The following is a 20,386-nucleotide window of genomic DNA, read 5'->3' as shown; positions in this document are numbered from 1 at the left end:
CCTGGGAATGGGCAAAGCATGCTCTTTATGACTGTATTCAAAGACTGCAACTCTCTATGTCTCTCTTTTGCCACACCGTGCACTGTGATATACGCAACATACAAATTCCGAAGACGGATGAGAAAAGAAATTAAAAAGGAGAACTGAAAATATAATAGTTAAAGTGAGTCCGGAGCCAAATAGAAGCCAGGGAGCCAGCGCTGAAGAAGAACGGGTGTCCGGGTGTGTTCGAAATTTTTGTACAGGTGTTTGCCCATGGAGATGAAACGTTCTAGCATGAGGCGTTGGAAAACTAGTGTCACAGTGTTTTAGTACAGTGAACACTTAGGAATACGACGACATGAGACAGCGACGACGTGAGACGACGACGACACGAGACAAAGACAGCTCTAGCCCCAAGTTGCTTCTCCCCTAAACATAAATTGTCGTTAAGATACACCAACGCAGGACCAGAAACGGGACGTTTGAAATTAATTCATCTAATTGAAATGTGAGAGGCCTGTTCCCTCGGCCCGAATTAGGGCTTAGTGAAATTGTTTCCTTTTAAATTAGAGCACTTCTTGCAACTAAATGGCTCCTGCAAATCTCAAACTTGTGGCAGGTGTACACTTCTCTTCCCCCCTTCCCAATCTGTGGTGTCCCATTTTCAAAATCCAGGAATATGGTCATCCTATGCATAAGGCATTACCCAAACTGGTGTGCGCTACCCTCTTCAGATATACGTGGTCGCCAGTGCGAGGTCATCGCAATATATACAAAATAGACAGATGCCTACTATTTGTCTGTACAAAGAGTTCTTGCCGTAGTGTGCCTCATACCACTGGTTATGACTTCTTAGCATTGTGGTTGTCTTTTATGCTTGGGTGTTGGGTCAGTTGATAGCCTCATTTCGCTTTCGAATTAGTGGCTTGCTTCGTTCGGGAGAAGGTCCTCATTATGCTTTTCTTTTTACGGCTCATTGAGTTTATTGCACACGAGCGTGAAAAGCTCAATTGGCGTTCAAGAGGCGTTTTTATTGTGTTCATTTAGCACACGTTTTAAATTTGGGACGAATAATTTGGAAAAATAACCTTTTGAAGGGTTGCTTTTTGTGAAGGAAAATGTAGCACGGTAATAATCCTCGTCAGGGGATATGGTTCATAGTGAATTTACTAACACCAACACCGCTTCGGAAAGCCTTCTGGAAACTTCATTGTGACAGTCGATACTTGTCTTAAAACAAGAGAACAGCCAAATGAGCAACATGGGAGTCCGTAGAACATTCAAACAAAAATAACACCTTGTTCATACAGCCGCATAACCTTGATTGACAGTTATCATGGCACATCTTCACTAGTTCCAAATACTATGTCTGGTTGCTACTTGCCTTATAAAGGTTATAATCACCTTATTTTCGAGGTTATCTATGTCATGGATAAATATACACGCACTCAAGCTGTCTCTTAAACAGTGGTTAGCTCACAATGGACAGCGGAGGCTGCAATTAGCGCATTTGTTGACTTAATTAAAAGTATTTCTTCCCAGAAAACATAGCGAATATGCCGCTAGTTTGTAGCTAAGTGTTATACTAGATACCAACAGAACCGGTTACAGGGAACGTTAATTTGTCACCGCAAATTTTGGTCACCCTACTCAGACGGTAATATGCTGTTAATTTATTAGTTGTAACATTATAGCTCTGTTGAATACAGGGAGCTTTCACCATCACAACAGTTGTGCAGCAGAAAACGACAGTGTGTTAAAACTGGAATCTGACCACTTACGGAAAACAGTGCCAACGAAGACGCACAAATGGTAGTGTTGCATTCTTGGCATATTCTCTTCCTGTGCCGCCGACACGACGCACCTACTTTTATAGGTGCACCGAGGCACGGTTGACGTCGAATGCATTCCTTGAGAGTATGTGTAAGTGAGAGAGTATCGTGAGTGTGTCTTGGCATTTGCAATATTCTCATGTTTAAACATGCCATCGGCGGTCAACTGCCTGTCTCTTTAGGGAATGAGTAGCATTCTATTTCAAAAGCTGTGTGAAAGGACAATGATCTAGTGGTTTTAAAATTGGACGCTGTCCATTTTCCAAAATTTCAGATGATTTTGAATTGAAGTGGATGTCGAAGAAGTGGAGCGAGTAGAGTGAAAATACTCTGCTGTGAAGTACAAACTGGCCTTTTCACATCCACAAAAAACTCTCTTCGAACTCGAGTGCATACAAATTACAGTTATTTTTTAAAATCTACACCAGCAATAACAAGATTTCTTTAACTATGCACTCAGTGGTACGATCTTTTAAACCCATGAATTTCAAACCCGTAACGCATGTATCTTTCGGTATTTCGGGCAAAACGAAGTAATGTAAGTATTGATACCATCTAGAAACAAAATTTCTCTCCGTACATAAATAGAAAGGTATTTTATAATTACATTGCCTAGTAACCTAAAGGGAGCTCGAAAAGCTTTCAGTACCTAACTAACTGTTAGGTTCCCATTAAAACGTTCTCCGTGAACAAAATATTTTATTATTACATCTAATAAAAACAAATACAATTCTCGAACAAAAGTGTCAGAATTCCCTTCCCAAATCTGCGCATGCCATGCTGGATTACTGAATAGTGGCTACAAAAAACCAACAGAAAATACGTCATAGCCAGACTTTCGCCACAGTTGCCACATCTGCCGCAATCGTTCCGTGATGTTTCCTGAAGAGCCTGGCACATGGAGATAGGTATTCCGTGTTTTGTTCTTACTGAGAATATACTTTGAATAGATCCTAAATGTAGTTATTCATTTTGTATCAGAATATTCATGTTGCAGATAAGACAACAACTTCTTTGGCCGTCAACCATTTCGTTAGTAACGATTCTTTTGTACTTTTCAAAACGCAGGCTTCGTCGACAGAAGAAAAGTTGGCCAAGCAAATGGCGGCACGGTTGGTATGCAGCCGTCGACAACAAACTCTACACAGATAAATCGCAATGGGGTGTATGCACAATACAAAAACTGAATAGAGAAATGAAGGCGCCCTCAGTAGGCATAAGATAATAAACACCATTGTATCACTATTCAATTCTTTATGGCACATGGATTCCAAGTGTGCTCGATAAAGTCTCCAGCTTGCGTTGTCCGCTTACTAGTCGAATGCGTGGTATACCATGCCGAATAGCAGAAACAGTTCCCGGCGAGCCACAGGCGCTAGAATTCACTGCCGTCAGCGCATTTTTCTGCAGGCAAGGCCATGTTTGCGTATAAGCTGATTTAGAGTATATATTTAACATTGCTTTTCCGAAGGCCATCACGTGTAGGCCGTAATCACTTCTTGGCAATTAGCATTGAATGCCCTAGGGGGACTGGTGGGTTGGCTAGTATCGCCAGAGTCTTGGTCTTTGTTATTTTAAAAAAAAAACGTTTTTGAGAAAAACGTTACATTTGGAAAATCTTTTGCAGACCGGCCCTGAAGCACGCCGCGTCGTCTTTTTTGCTTTTATCCAAATGGCCCTGTTTAAGAATTTTAAAGGGGATTAGAAAGGAAAAAAACATAAAAAATACAAACATAACGTGACATATAGAAGCCGTAACATGGGGACTGATGTTATTTCTTCTCTCTCTTCGAGTGTAACCTCTACATATCGTTTCGCCGAGGCGTCCACTCTTATAACGGTAGACCTGTTTAGGCTTTCAGTTCTGGCGTGAAGCGTTGGTGGATCCTCGTGGGTCCTTGGCAAATTGGAGAGAGTGAAAACGCTATGGCAAGAAGAGTTAGGAATGTGGCGAGCAGGCAAAGAGCCCGCGAGCAGGTGTTGGGAGTACACGCCTAAATAAAAAAATGCGGTCAGAGAGGTCCTGCTAATCGAACCCGGAACTTTTACGCTGTAGAACCGGGAACCTATCACAGGGCCGTGCCAAACGACGAAGTGGTGCGAGAACTGCAGCGTAGGTTAACAATACCAGGTGGAGCCTATTGAAAAAAAAAATATTAGGTGGGTATGCAGTGCGCCACACCTACAACGAAAACAGGCCAGATAGAAATTTCTCACGTATTAGGGACAATAGGGTTAATTTTGAAGCGGAAAAAATCACAATAAATAACAAAAAAACGTAACAATAAATACATCTAACAAACTATTCTTTTTCCCTCTCCTAGGCCGCTTCTTTAAGAGACATGACAATAAATGTACACACTGAATAAGGAGAAGACCGATAAGTAATGAATAAACGGATAAAGACTTACTAAGCCCCTTATTAGGGCGACAAAAATTTGATCACCAATTGCGCATACAACAAACAAAAAGGCGAATTTGGAAAAACGCTTCACATGGTAGGAAAAAAGTTTGGGTCCCTCTCTTTGTGATAGCGGCGTTTATGCGATTTTATTTGTGCTGTGATCTCTCGCGTGAAGTTTTTCTCACCAGGTCACGTGCGTTCGCTTCTGAAGCACGGTGCACCGACACCGAGTTTATGTTACAGACGACGAGTTAATGAAACCGGTTTTCGCGTTTTAGGCACGTGCTAACGTGGTCCAGTTTCAGAGATATGTGAAAGCTAGCAGGCAAAATGATCGAGAACTGATAGGCATAAAGAACATGCAGCGCTGACTTCCGAAATGCATGTGAGGTGAAACAGCCTGGTCATTGTACAAACTCCATCCTAATAAATTTGCTGAAACATACCTACGACCAAGTCAACCACGTGATCAGATGTTTAATCACCAAGGCACGGGAAATGTGGGAGGTCGACACCCTTCGCTTCGTCAAAGCATTCTTAATCTCAAACATTACTTTCGCCCTACCTTACGCTCTTCTCACAACATTTGAAATCCAAAAGCTGGATGTTATCGTTAAAAAGACAACAACAACGCTCTCGGACTTCCCGTCAGCACTGCCACCTTCAAGATATTAAAGCTTGGCTTGCGCTATACCACTAACGACTTCATGGATGACCATCTTTCCAGCCAAAATAGAAGCTGGGAGTCACGAGCACAGGGAGCGTTCTTTTCTGTCGTATGGTGCTCACATCCCCTCTGCAGCGTCATACATCTCAAATAGAATATATCCACCTTAATGTTATGAAAGAGCTTTACATTGCGCTGCTCACTCAAAGCATGCACCCCGTGCATCATACTGGGCACAAGGGAGCAAGAGTTAGGCCCTCCACACCTATTATGGGAGGGAAGCAGCCACAGCCATCACGGATGCGTCTTCCTATACCGGCGTAAGAACAATGACAGCCGTGGTTCTCCTGCGCAATAAGCAGGTCATCAGCATAACCCTACCCGGATAAGATCTCTTAGAAGCCAAAAAGCGGCCATCGCTATTGCCATAACGCAAACTAAAGCCAACGTAATCATCACCGATTTACAGCGAGCGTACCATACCTTCTCAAGTGCGCGAATTTATCAGACAACCACCCAAATCATCCGCACATTCACCAGGCAGATCAGTCATGATCTTATGAGCACCCGTCAAGTGTGGCGTCCCGGGCAACGAAATCACCCATCTGTTGGCCCGAGAGCTATCCCGCCGGTGGTTGAGAAGCGAACATGATATTCAAACCCGTTGATCATGCATCACGAGGTACCTCAACACTATAGGTTACAACGCGTCCTAAATTCAGCACCGCGTCAACACCTAACGAAAGAGGAGAATGGCTGCTCTGTGCACTCTAGACGAATATATTTTCCCATCTCACTAAACGCCTTATATTGCATTACACCGTATATTCACAACAATGCTGCTTCTCAAGCCCCTGGGACACTCAGTCATATGGTAGAAGGCTGTGCCCACGCCCTACTACATTCGCGAAATTCCTCTGTTTTTTTTTCTAGTTTTGAGAAGAAGCTCTGACCAGCTCTCACTTCAATTATAAGCGCGTGCTGATGGTGAGGGCTGCTGAGTCTAGTGAAGCTCAAGTGGCCTTGGACTGAGAAATCCTCCCCATTGCTTTTCACAATAAACACGTTCACTCTCTCTCTCTCTCTCCGACGAAGAAAGAAAGTCGGCAAGTTTTGCTCTTTTTAAGCTTTGCACCATTAGTGCAAGCTGAGCTAAGATTCAGTTTTAGAATCATCTCGTTAACCACAGCACGTGGACTAGACTGGGTTCGATCCCCGATATCTTTATCTCTTAAGGTTTCACGCTTTTTACTTCTTTGCAATCTCTCTCTCTCTCTCTCTCTCTCTCTCTCTCTATATATATATATATATATATATATATATATATATATATATAGAGAGAGAGAGAGAGAGAGAGAGCGAATCAGAAAATGAAAAATGAGGGGCTCGGTGAAATAACAGAGAAAATAAGGGTTGGAGTAAAAAAACAACGGAAACCACAGGGGAGGTTTTAGTGGGTCAAAGAAACAGATGACAAATTTTTTTTTCGTGAGAAAGAAAGTGGTGAAAAATTTCCCGCCGGTTGGTATTCGAACCCACGACCTACAGAATACCGGTCTGGTGCGATAACCACTACACTACCGGTGGGGCTGTTTCCCCACCACTTTCTCGGGTATTTGTGTTCAGGTATTTTTTCGTTGCTGCTCTTGCCTGTGGTAGCCAGCGCCACTCGGAGTACTCCGGCTTAAGGGGCTCGTCTTTTTTTACCCCCGGGCCATGACTCGATTGTCTTCGACATGTCGAGAGTGGTCGAACAGCTTAGAATCACAACCTCCCTTGTGCTTTCCGTGGTTTTCTTGACGGCCAACCCTTATGTTCTGTCTTATTCTTATATATATATAGATATATATATATATACACACAGAAAAAAATGCCCCTCTTTCTTTCTGTATTTCCTAACGAGCCCCTCATTTCCAAACCCTATATATATATATATATATATATAAATCTATATATATATATATGTTTATGTTTTCGTCTTGTTAAGAATAAGTGAGTTTGTGCGCCAGCTTTTTGTGAAAGTGTACGTGTTTTTTCTGTGTCCTTATCTGTTATCACAACGAGCACAACATACCCTCAAAAGACCCCAGCGGCAACCTCATTGACCACATCCAGCCGACCTCAAAGATATCGTCCTCAACCACTACGATGTTAAAATCAGCAGACAACAATGGCAACAGAACCATCGGCGTAAAAGCCACCAATCATCCTCCGTTGTCGCCCTCGATCCCTTTACGGGAACCATCAGAACGCGACGCGGCAGGGAGACTCCACTGGCATCTAGCGCTACCACATCTCGACGGTCTCCCGCTATGTCGAGTTTTGCCTCTCAATAAAAAGCGATCCCCAGGTACGACTTCCAGTCCGGCGGAGCCGATTGATTGATTGATTCAAACCTTTATTGTAGGAAAGGGGAGGCGCGGAGGCCGTGCATGAGGATTGGGAAGTGAAGGGATGGGGGTAGCAAAAGGTCTTCGTCATACAATTGAACTTTTCTTACGTGCCCAGACACAAGCAAGCATCGGCTCCCCTGCTACTCTGCACCGCCCCCGCAGTGCACCGCCCCCGCCAGTTACGGGTGAAAATGATCTCCAGGAACACTGTACTCCAAGTTTACGACAGTACTCCTCACCGCCTTATGTGATAGGGCCTCCAGCAGCCACCTACATTTCGAGGACTTCGTGAGTCGAAGTTAAGCTCGAATCATACGAGCTTGCCCTAGACAATACTCAAACCCCGACAATGATGGCAAGATCGGAGCAAAGATTGCCGGACGATCCTCCCAACAAACGCTGCCGAAAGCCGCCTTAGGTGTCCCTAGTCCTAAAGAGACACGTCACAGGCGGGTCACCCGATCTCGATTTGTTCCCTATTCCAGGACAGTGTTTTGTAGACGCTGTAAAAGGAGCTTAGCTGTCTACCTAGACATCAGACAGACGAAACCAGCTCGCAGGATGGGAATCCGACGACACTGCAGTTCAAGCGCAGCTCAACATTGCAAACCTCCGCGATGGCGCCTCCCCCCGCGGTTCTCTAAGATCACCAGACATCAGTGAAGCCGCAGAGCTCACACCGAAGCACAGTCAAGCCATAACTTTAGGCGTCATTTCGATCGCCCGCGCGATTACGCAATTGCTGCACTACGCAATTCCACCACGCACTTGTGCTGCAGCCGCAAAGCTCACACCGAAGCACAGTTAGCGCGCACTTCAGCCGTCATCGCTCTGCACCATGCTTCATGTCGTCCCTATTCGTAACGTTAAGCCTGCCGTTCGCTCCAACATCCCGCAACGCGTCCACCGGCGCACTCCCAGCAATTTTTACCCTAGTTTGCCACGCATCTCGGATGCTACTAGGCCGATGACCTCTACCGTGTCGTTTATCAACCCCGGCCACTTGACTACCGACTCCCCACAGACTCTTCCTGACTATTGACAAATTGTACATAGCTGTAAATATTAAAGTTTGCGATCAGCACAGCCCTTCCCAGCATATACATGCGGCACTACATTCTCCGACTTTCCGTTTCTATACCCTACCAAATGGTCACGCTCTTTTCTTGTCTTAGACAAAGCACGTGATTCGGTTTCTTTTTATCGCGCTGCAAAGAAAAGAAGAGCCCTGCAGCGACACCATCATTATCATCCTCCTCACCAGCATAATCATCATCACCACTATTTCCACGCTGGCTAATGGAAGATGCTTGGCACACCCCTTGAACGGTACCCGATTCTGCGTTCGCACCCCTAACCTTGGCACTTGCATCACAGCGCGAATGAACGTGGGCTCGGCCACACCGGCTCGTAGGCCGCCTACAAGCTTTTAGTTTCAGCGTGTGGAATTACCAGAAAACTGTCATTAGCGAAGTGTGGAATGTCAAAATGCTAGTCCATGAACGGTGAGGAAGAGTGTTGAGGAGGCAGAAGCCCGAGAGCAGGTGTTGGGATGGCGCGCATGATATAAAACGTGGTTAGTAAGGTAGCGGATATCAAAGCAGAGACCTTTTTGACGTGAAACCATACACCTTATCACTTTGGCATCCCAAAGGCCTGATTGGTACACGATTAACAGCGGCGGGCAACAACACCTCAAGCCAATTTGAAGAGAAAAATGCTGTTTTGAGACACCGTGCGCAGCACCTACATGTAAAGAATTCCAGATGGGAATTTTGTTAACCATAAGTGTCAAATGAAGTAACTTTGAATACGAAAAAATACCTAAACCTAACAACGACTTCAGGCAGCCATAGCATGCGAAAACCATTTTACCTCACCTTCTGAGCCGCGGCGCCGCTGGATGTGTAGTAAAATGCACTTATGGGTTTTGGAAGTTAAGAATAAATAATGAAAGAACAAAGAAAGTCATGGCCTAGCCCCTCATGTTTAGAAAAAAAAACCAATTACAAGACTGCCACCGCATGACGTAAAAACAGGAGAACAAAATTGCCGCAGCTTAGCGCAGCTAACGCTGGATATGCAAACAGGAAGCTTGGTTTACCCTGGTTAAGCGTTGGATTCACTTGGAGAACCTTTCATTTACACGTAATTGTTATACATATGTATACACTCATCATTAGCCGGGTATGACGGCTTTGCCTGGGTTATGGACTAAACAGGACTGTGATTAGGCTTGAGTAGACTCGAATCGTTAGGCACACGCTGGGTGGTCAGACGCCACTTGCCGGGCGTGGCTCAAAGCCGTTTGGTCCCGTGCAACGCTCAAAGAACAAGAGCCGGCCTCGCTTTCATTCAGAGAACGCGGCGTTCCTCTCCCCCGGGCGCAAGACGACTCATGTAGCCCAAGACGATCCAACGGCGCATGCGTGTGCTAGCCCATGAGTGGGACAGTGGCTCGGGGCACAGCCGGCTGCCTATCAGCGACGTCTGGCGCAACTGCCGCCGCTCAGTTGAGCTAAAGTGACTGAAAACGGCGTCTTGTGCGCATCACTGAAAGCGCTGCCGGAGAGCCACGTAATGTGCTGAAAGGGGTCTGTCGCAGCTGAGGTCAAACGAAGGTAAACTTGCGTACGACGGCGAAACCTCTGGACAGATTATTAAAGCATTGCTTTAAAACGATTCCCGTGGTCGGAATGTAACCTGGGCCCTTCGCGTTCTAAAACCTGGTTCAAGATTATTGCGTCCCTGACGGGACATGTCGCATGCAGTTCTTCTCGCCAGCTCTCGTGAAATGGCGCCTCAAGTCTGTAGAGACGCCGAGTTGGCAACGCCAGGTGCCGCGGCTCCCAGCAAGTGGTAAGGTGGCCCACTTTGGGAGAACTGTGAAAGGGTGCGGATAAAACGCTCCGGGCTTCCAGTAAGGTATACCTTTCAGGGGCTAGTTCGGAAATCTGTGTGAGGCGCAACAGCCACGACATCGACGAAGTGTGAGGGTCTGCTAGCTCTGCTCTTTCTACAGCCTAATAAAAAATAGGGCAAGTTGCGCTACTTTTTACTGCCAAGTAATAAATGTTTTATCCCCTACAGGTCTTATTACGGTGACGCCGCTTCAATAAGCACCACTCCGGCAATACTTTTCGCCACCGGTGACCCCTTTTTACTACTGTTATTTTCTGTTGTCTTTTACGTTTAAGCACGCGCACATAAGCGGTTGCCATAAGCTTGCACGTGCAGGGAGTGGAGGGAGGAAGCGGTCGTGTCTCAGTGAAGACATGTCCGTGGTGTAGGAGGGAGGCTTACACGTGGACCTCAAACCGCCGAATGCGACGTGTCTGGTTTCTTCGCTGGTCGAGTGGATTCGGTTGGTATTACACACACAGTGAGGTGCCTTCGACGCGGGAGAAAAACAGACACAGTTCTATGTTTGTCCGCTACAATAAAGCTCGAGTCCAGCCAAGTTTTGATTAGGCTAGGAAGTGTGCTCAACCGCAAATTACAAAAAAAACGTGGTTTGTTTCGTGCACTCCGCCGATTGCGTCCACCTCCGCAGGTCATCGACCTTCCCAGAATAGAAGGGCACTATTTTGTGTTCAGCCCCTCTTTTCGTTTAGCAACCCCGACAAAACATCTGTCGGAATATTATTGCCAAAAAGAGAGAGGGCGGGCGATGGCATCGACAAATGGTCGAAATGTCTCCTGATACAAATTAGAAAATTTCTCAGCGCACAAGCTCATTTGTTCGTGTCGTTTTTGTACGAGAAGCAACGAGAGATGTAATAGGGAGAGCTTTTCTGTGCCGTTGCTACAAGGTCAAAACTGCAAGTGAACATATTAGACAAAAATAGGGATACGAAAATAGTTGCAGTCGTGGAGAAGCGCGGCCGGTGATACCGAGCCAGCGCTCGCTTCGGGAGAGACGGGTTGCGCTGAAACCGCTTGGGCCCACTAGTTTGTCGGCGCCACCGAAAGATTTCACCACCGTTCCGTGCGGGGCATAGGTGCGTGGGTGACGCGATTGTGTGCGCCCGGCAGACGGGAGTCTCGCCGGAGGTCTGGTCGGGGATCCACCACGAACGGCGCAGGGGTGGCGGATACCGTGTGCCTCAGGTGGGAACTGTGGTTTGTTGCACGCCGTGAGTGCCTTCCTCCTGTTCGCGATCACAGCCCGGACGGCGTGATACCTGAACCCCGTCGAGCCTAGTGCTCCCATGCTTTGGGAGTTTCCAAATAAAAGGCTGTGCTTCGGCACTACTGTCTGGGCTGCCGTAAGCTTGCGAGCCCGCGTGGTTGACACACCGGGAACTAGCGTGGTGGCCTACGCCGGAGTGCTGGCTAGGTCGCCCCGAAGAACCCCCACGATATTCAACAATGTTGAGACAAACAGCCTTGTGCATCCGGTAGCAGGCGTATACTAGGCGTCATGAGGTATTCCATTGAAGGCTGTCTTGAGGGTTGCATCGATCGCATGGATGTTGAAATGCCAGAAATCACAATAAAAATTGCCAGCCCATTTTGTTGTGCACCTTTTATGACAGAACGGGAGGAATCACGCCGAGGGTTATATGCCGTGCTAGCGCTTCTAACCGAACAGACACATTGTATTTAAGAGACAACCCAAATGGCCAGGAAACGAAATTGGTAAAGGCCTATCTACATACCACAGAAAGGACTTTCGTGAAACGGGGCTACTACGGTCCGCTGTGGCCGGCATGGTAGTGAACAATCAAGCAGAGACGGCCTGCTGTCAATGCACTTCTCCTTAAGCTTGGATGAATTGGGTAAAATATTAAGATACAAATTCTTATAATTAACAATGTTACTTGTATGTAATATGCATGCTCCTAAGGTACAGAAAACAAACGTGTGTTTACTTCGGAATGCATTCACTTTTGCTGTCGTGACTAGAAACCTAATGTCTTTTTATTTTTTTAAGAATACAGTCGAACACGGGTATATCGAAATATTGTCTATATCAAACACATCAATTATCCCCTCGAAAATTCCGTGTAAAAGTATAGAAATTAGTACGTTTATATCGAACGGTATTTTTCCCGTCATTGGCTATATCGAACTCCACGTGAGCTCGAAGGTGGTCTTTGGCAGTCGTTTAGCGGTCGACATCGCGCCTTCGCCGGAACCCGACATGGACAGAACCCCGAAATGCCAGGAAAATGTCACAGTGCGAGGTAGGGATGCCCCGACTGCGCTCCGACTGCACACGTTCTCCGAAATGAGGAACACCTCTTTTTTTTCGGCTAGCTACGTTCCCAGGCTTGCCGAAAATATTTTTTCTGTCTCCCTGGGTCTGTCTTCCCCCGATGTCGCCTCGGAAAAGGGAAGAGAAGGAACGAATGCGCTGGCGGCCTCCTCCTCCTTTTGCATTTTGCTGTTGGTGCGCTTTCGAGAGTTGTCCCGCACCTTCCGTAGATTGCTGTTTCTCTTGGAGGTTACCATCACGAGCGCTTTTTGGAGAACGTTCAGAGCGCCTTGGAATCGTTACCATCAAATTTCTTGTGTTGCGTGTGCGTTGTTCTTCTTTTACGTGCGTGTTATTTGTGCATGGTGTGCGAAGGCGCAGCGAACGGCTGGATTTTTGGAGTTGTGCAGGTGTCGTGTACGTGTCTCACGACACGTGTGACTGGTTGAGGGTGAACCGACGCGGAAGCAACGGCCGCTACAACTGCGGCCAGCGTAGAGAAGCGCAAGAACCCGGACTTTGCGACAAAGCTGAAAGCCATTCAGCGGGTCGAAGCGGGAGGAAAAGTCGACGGAGTGTCTGCCGACGACTTAGTGAACGCTGACAGCAATGTTCAGGCTGTTTCGAGCGTCGGTGATGAGAATATCGTAGCTGCGGCCGCAGTAACCCAGGCTGATAAGCTCGAGTGGCGCATATCGTCCGGACGAGGAGGCTGCTGCGCGATCGTACTACGCCGGTGAAGTGGCGGCTGCGTTAAGCTAAATTCGCCGTTGTTGCGGCGACATAGAAGGAACTGGGCTGTCGCACCTGGATAGTCTCGAGAAGATCGAGACCAGCGTCTTGAATTTTATTTCCAGGACGAAGAAGCTGGCCAAAATGAGCGATTTTTTTTCACGCAAATAAAGCACCCTGTTGCGTCGTGAGTTTGGAATTAGTTGTCATTCTTCAATGCGCAGATCGGTAAATGATCGTCCACCCCAGGTGAGGTCTCAGAGCCCATATTTTTTTACATCGAATGTTTTATATATCAAATTGTTTCGCGATCCCCTTGGAGTTCGATATATCCGTGTTCGACTGTACTACCAAAAGGTTATCTTTTCCAGTGGCGTCGTGCAAGACCAAGAGTTTTATATTTTTTATAAATAAATATTATTTCATGTTGTGCGCGTTAATTGTGGAAAGGTCACCTGTAAAATTTATAAAATATAAATTTTAATGTTGCTTTTACCAGAAGAAGGTTACAAATGGTAAACATATTTCAAACAACCCGCTCGAAAACACTGAATTTGAAATATATCATAAAAACATTTTCTCTTTACTGTTTCTCGCGTACTCAAGTAACTTTAATATATAAAACGCGTAATTCTTTCCGTATTTTTCATGAGGATACATTGCCATGACTGATTCTTCGGTTTATTGAACTCGCAAATTATGCGTTCGAAAGTGTTTAAATCTTTGCGGCTGTGTCTCTTAGTTGCATCTAAGATATTTTGTACTTCATAAGGGAGGCCTACGAACATACACATTTTGGGGGGGGCACAAACGCGCAAAACACGATGGTGTGTTGGTGGTCACTTTATTCGCCAAGAACGCTGCCACCGCTTACATCCCACTGTTATATTTGAGATTCCGGCACATCAACTGAGCCATTTTCAAAACCGAAACTATGGTATCCGAGATACATTTATTGAATGTACTACAAGCTTTAAAACTTTTCCGAAAACCATGTCCACACACGCTGAGAAGGATATACTTAGCTATTTACGCGAACACTGATATGCTCTCATTTGCAGGCGTGGGGACGCTGTTCTAGGAAACGCGTTACAAAAATTTTAAAAATTATTCCGAGCGAACTTACTTTCCTCCTGCCACATGTATATGCCACATATCTCTCTCGTAAAGGCATGCCCGTGATTTGTAAGGACGGAATACAATCTCCTTCTCACGCCACAGTTTTCAATATTCCATACGTGAAGGGTACAGGTGCAGTGCCTCTGGTTATGATGCACTCTTGTGGACAATGATGTACAACTTGCCAAAATACCAAATAATTCCCACTAAGAAAAATATTTTAGATTTCGGAGATAAGACCGTTCAGTACTCTGCTGATGCATCCCGACAAGGCATAAATTGACAGATCTGGTAAATGCCTTATAAAACCGTGATTCGTCCGGTCTCCTTCACATCAATACTTTCTAATATTGTGCAACGGTGATACGATGACCGACTGAAGCGTCCACTAGAAGGTGTCTCCTGCTTTATTAATCCATATGCACTGACTTTGAACATTATCTCTGCACAGATAAATGCCTCTACCTTCTTACGTGATTTCCCTGCCCAGAAATACATATGAGGGCGCTCCCCAACGATTTGTCTAAACCAGGTTCAAAAACAATTTTGCTGAGTCACCTTTCTCGACATGTTCTTTACACATTCAGTGTTGCATCTGATCGGGTGGATATTTACCCTCGTAATGAAGCTACTCTTGAATAGCAATTTGAAAGATAGGGTTGGAGGCCGCACTCCAAACCACTTCACTAATCCTGACCGTATGACACATAGAACAATATTTTCTGTCTTGCTATTTAAAGTCGCGAGAGCAGTGCTCACTTTAGGTGTTTTTCTAATGCAAGGAGTACAATTCACAGCATACAAAATTACGTTACGGCGTCAATAGAGTAAAACGCCCAAAGCTCCACTTCGGATGGTGAGAATACCCTTCAGATGGTGCTACATATTCTGAAACCACAGGATTGTCGTACATCAAAAGAAAACTTGGAGATACTTCAGGACATTGAAGGCGGGAAGGAAGTCGTAAGAGCGTTTATGTACTCTTTACGAGGAACACGGACACGTAGTGGAGACAGAGAACCAGAAAGCTGACAACAAAATAGTGTGAAGATTCTGTAGCTAAAACGGGCTTAAGAGAAAGACAATATACAGAAAAGGCAGTTTAGAGGATGATTTGGGCACAGAGATTTGGACCACAAAACGCCGTAGGCCGACAGGATAGAGAGACTAGAAATCAGGAAAAGAAGTTTTATGGCAACCCGCGAGGCTGTTCAGTAAACTTTGAAACCATGCAGATTGCCTGTGCTCAGGCAACTGGATAAAACCCGAGTATGCTACGGTAGGCCGTGAGCAGTCATAAGAAATATTGTCATGAATTGCACAGACAACGAGCACGGTGGTACGAAGAGGACATAATCTTTGCATATTAGGCGTTAGTGGTGGGCTAGAGCTCGAACTTTGGCAACTTCTACGTGATAAAGACGCAGCTGGAACAATGGTTGGATATGTGGGGTGAAAAGATAGGGACGAAGAAGTTACCGAACATAGCAGAATTCACAAACGTGGTTTTGGGAGAGAACTATAAAATTTGTACAAATTAGATAATTGTCTACTTATGCGGATCCTTCTTACGTGCTTTGTCTGCATTGTGAGTGATTTATGGGCAGATTGGGTATGAATAGACAAAAACATAACGTATTTCATTGTTTTTAAGTATTTCTTGGCTTCAGCTTTCGAATATTGTCTATTCACCATCAAAGCAATTACCTGACCTTTGTTTGTCAGTTATGCACTTTAGTCAAAACGGACAGCGTTTCACCATTGGCCATTCACGCTACTATACCGCCGTGTTTCCGCTTTGTTTCGTAGAATTTTACAGCTCGTTGCATAGTTTTGAACTTGAATGTTTACGTCTGTATTTTGTTTTGAGTGGTAGTATATTGCTGTTGATCAAAAGGTTATTGGACAAATTATCTAATTAGAACGTGCAACTATGTAATTTCCTCAAATTATGCAGTTCTGTAGAAATTCTGGTTGTTATGGTTGAGACATGTTTGCTATATACATTCTGTAACACATTCTTTTCTTATTTTCTTATATTATTAATGATACTTTCGATGACATCTATACGGTGCGTGCATTTGATTTCGTCCCTCCTACATTGTAACATATGTTTTACTTGATTTTAAAATTTCGTCTATCTGCATTTGCTCCATCTGCCAGGGCATGACTGTTAGGAAACAGGTTTCGCTGAATATGACTATTCAACCCGACCCCGCGAGCCCCTGGCCTTTTCAGCACATAAACTCATAGGGACCATTAGCCTAAATAAAATAAATTCATCCGTTCATGGGAAGGTGCTCCGATGCATGCCCTCCGTTTGGCAATTCAGACAAGGTGCCTTTGGTGTGTGCTTGAAAGCATGTTATGACTGCCACCGCCATGAACTATTCAACCGTGAATTTGACCTATCCCTACTATTTTTCCTCCTTAAGTAAACTGACCATCATCACTTCACTGCGTCGCCTCAAAACTAACTTGTGGCTTCCGTACAAAAGGCGAAGAATTTATTACCTTTTTACTCCCTGTTGCTAATTTTTTGCTGCCAGTTGGGTGCAGCAGGTGAAATCGGCCGCACCAACGTTCAGCAGTACAGCTAAAGTAGCTTCGGAAACTCAAATACTTGCTCTAGCAACCTTCTCACCTAAGCCAGCCATGGCCGCAACGTGTACATTGTTGGGTAAAAGAAAATGTCGGACAACAGCTCCTCGCATCCTCCATGCCATCCCGCATCCTCCATCCTATCCTCCATTCTCCACCCTCCAAAGCAAGCTCGCATCTTTGCACATGGCGGAGCAGTTTTATACAAGCTGGGTGCAGCTGCTCAGCTAAAATGGGCACAAGATGCTTTAATCGAAATCCGATTGTGAATTTATTCTTGCACTGTCCCTGATAAAAAAGCAAAAACTATCCGAGGGTGGTCAATGATTGGACATCCAAACAACTTTCTCATATCATCGCCGCGACTCAGAAACCTGCTCCTGCAATGAACTTTTTAGATATCGCTTTGCTTTGAATTCATCCATTGCAGTAAAACTTCAGCCCAGCCAGTAATGCAACTCTAGTTTTTTTTCATTCAAAACGTTTAGGTGCGCACACGTTTTGTGCAAAAGTATAAGCGAAGCTGATTCACACCCTATTTTCTGTTTGCCTTTTGCTTTTTATTATTCTTTGAGGACAAGCGCCCTTGCGCATCGTGGGCCAGGTTAGGCATGGCTCATTAAGTTGGCACATTCGCCTGCAATATATGCGTTTATTGAATCAATCACGTGGTCTGCTTGTTCCTACTGTTTACTCGGCCACGCCAATTAAAGTTAGCTGCATTGAAAACATTTAGATTTTCTACATTTAAAGAGTGCATCGGTTGAAAATGCATCAAGTACAAACTTTGTTTATTCTGTTTTGGCACTTCGATAAAAATTTCTTTTTAAAATAACAGTTTAAGGATCCAGCAATACTCGCGCCTGTTCATGAAAACAGTCAGTGAGCGCAGGATAAGAGTGCGAGACATTCTTACGAACAGACATTCAGATAACCAGGAGGCAGCAGGACAGCTTGGCACGGGAGTGTGCTGCGAATCACTACACGCGACATTCACTGCAAAAACACTCCGGAACTCCATAAGAACATTCCTTCTATGTTCCTTCCTTCTCAGACTCTCTGGTATGGAATTGGTAAGAATATTCTGGAGACAACCTCCAAATTTCTTCATTTTTATTGCATCCTCGAAAGGCGTTGACAGAACGAGGAAGCCTTCAAGAGGACGCTCTGCGAGGGATTGAAGAAATAAACCCATTTTGATAACCTAGAACTTTGGCGCTATCGTTTTTTACACCCGATTTGTCTTCTGGCAGTCGCAGAAAAAGGTTGCCACCATTAGTCTCGCTCTGAAAACGGCCTTCATATTTTCTGTGATCACGTCTTGTACCGATAAGGCGTTTTTCTGGCGTGACTGCGCGTGTGAAAATGTGGCTCGTTCAATGACGACCAACAACATTTTGTCGGAACTCCAGAAGCTTTCCCTTCATCGCAAGGGCTAAGAACGGTCATAGTAGTAGCGACTTTTCAATACGCCGGCATCTACACACATGGTGCGTATACGGCTGAGCGTAACGATTGGCTTGCACATAGCAAATAATATATTTTCGTTATCTTGCCTCGTAAAATACTTAATAATGCATTGTTATATCGTCGGCACAAGACTATTGTTACAAAATCCGATGCATTTGGTCTTTCTCTTTAATAGAATGTTGCCATCATACAGTGCACTCGTTCTTGCTATGTTGCCATCATACAGTGCACTCGTTCTTGCTCTGGTGTGCGAGTGCTACTAAACGTTTTCAAACATCCAAACCCTAAGCACGCAAAATAGGTTTTTTTTTCGTTCTCTTGCATGATATCTTTTGAATGGTGTAAAATAACGCTCATATTTTAATAACTCTAACCACTCCGACCGCCACCTCATCCACCCCCCCCCCCCCCGCTACAGAGGGTTTGCCTTATTCAAGGCTACATTATGCCGACACATGTAGATTACCTTTTGTTTCAAACAACTAGAGTTTCTTTTTTAAACGCGAAAATGTTTATTCGCAATTTTTACATTTTTGCTGCTAGTTTGTACGTTTCTCGCAATTAATAAAAGGTAAATACTTTGTTCTAGAGATGCGTGCTTATCATTGGACGAAGAAGGCAAAGAAAAAGAAGGCCTTGTTGTTTGCCTGTTTTGCAGTTTCCCAAAGGGCGACACTTCCTTTCAGTCGACATAAATAACCCAGGAACTCATTACTTATTTATTTACCTTCGGGAGATGTTGTAGAAGGAACAATGTTAAACAGTGTTAGTGGGAGTTTACAGGAAATACTTAACGAACGAAGGTCATTTACGAAAAAAGAAAACTACTGGGCCTTTATGTTTCCTGACCGTCTATATTGCTATGAACTGCTTCTTCCTTGGTGTAACAGATCCGGCTTCTTATAACGGCGTATTCAAAATTACCAAGGGTCACACATTGATGTACCAGAACTGCGCTAGAGCCTAACTAAAACGGCGTCTACTAAATTCATAGCGTGTTAACGACAGTACTTAAATTATTTTGTATTCGTTCAAACTGGCACCCGGCTTTCTTCTGGGTATCATTTCTATCGATAGCTTAGCACCATGTGCTGTTCCCGAACAGCACTCGTCAACCCACAGCACGAGTTGCGTTACCCGGGCTGCACTTGTAAAGTGTCGCGCGGTATTTTTCACCAAAAGCATTACGGACATTCGAAGCCACTCATCACAGAGTGCAGATAAACCAGCGTACCACTGGTATAAATGTGCACTTTATCCTTTTGCGACAATGCGTGCACAGTTGTACACGCGACTTTTAAGAGCATTTCTGTGACTTACCATCGTCGTCATACCCACTGAAACCGCTCAGCCAGCATTCGCATTCCCCGTTCTACGGTGGAAAATTAGAGTGTTGGCTGGGCGGCTCGAGTGAGGTTCAAGAACAACTACTGAGCGGGTATAGAACCCTTACTTGACGCGCTAAATGCTTGGTTTGTCAAGTAGATGGTATTGGGTTTACGTTTTTCTACCTAGTGAAAACATTTATTAAGGTAAAACTGGAGCTGTTACCTTCTATATAAGGGCTACAGATCATAATGATGTGATTACGCTTCCTATTGTAGTAATGGTTAGGAAACGGTGGTCACGTTTACGATTCCGATTTTACCATTTGTACATGACCTGATTTATTAACTACTTATAAGATCCAGTTGTTAAGGGTTTTCAAGTGAAATTTTGGTTATCAAAAACATACACACGCCGTTTCAATTTTTTGTGACGGCTACATGGTATATTTTAAAGGTAATAACATGATTGCAGCGGAGGGTGCTAAGCCAGTCTCGGTAATTTAAAAAATTAGGTGCAGTGTGTTCGAGTTGTAGGGGCCAGTGATATAGCTCGAGCTGACATCTTGTGCTTTGTTTGTTAGCAATACTGCACTAAAATATTGCTTTTGTGGTTCGATATGGCTGACTTTTATTACCTAAAGTTTTAAGCACAAACTTC

This window comes from Haemaphysalis longicornis, unplaced genomic scaffold (genome assembly GCF_048455015.1).
Source record: "Haemaphysalis longicornis isolate Haplotype H1 unplaced genomic scaffold, Haemaphysalis longicornis Haplotype H1 scaffold_5, whole genome shotgun sequence".
NCBI classification, from domain to species: Eukaryota; Metazoa; Arthropoda; class Arachnida; order Ixodida; family Ixodidae; genus Haemaphysalis; species Haemaphysalis longicornis.
This window is presented reverse-complemented; position numbering follows the sequence as displayed.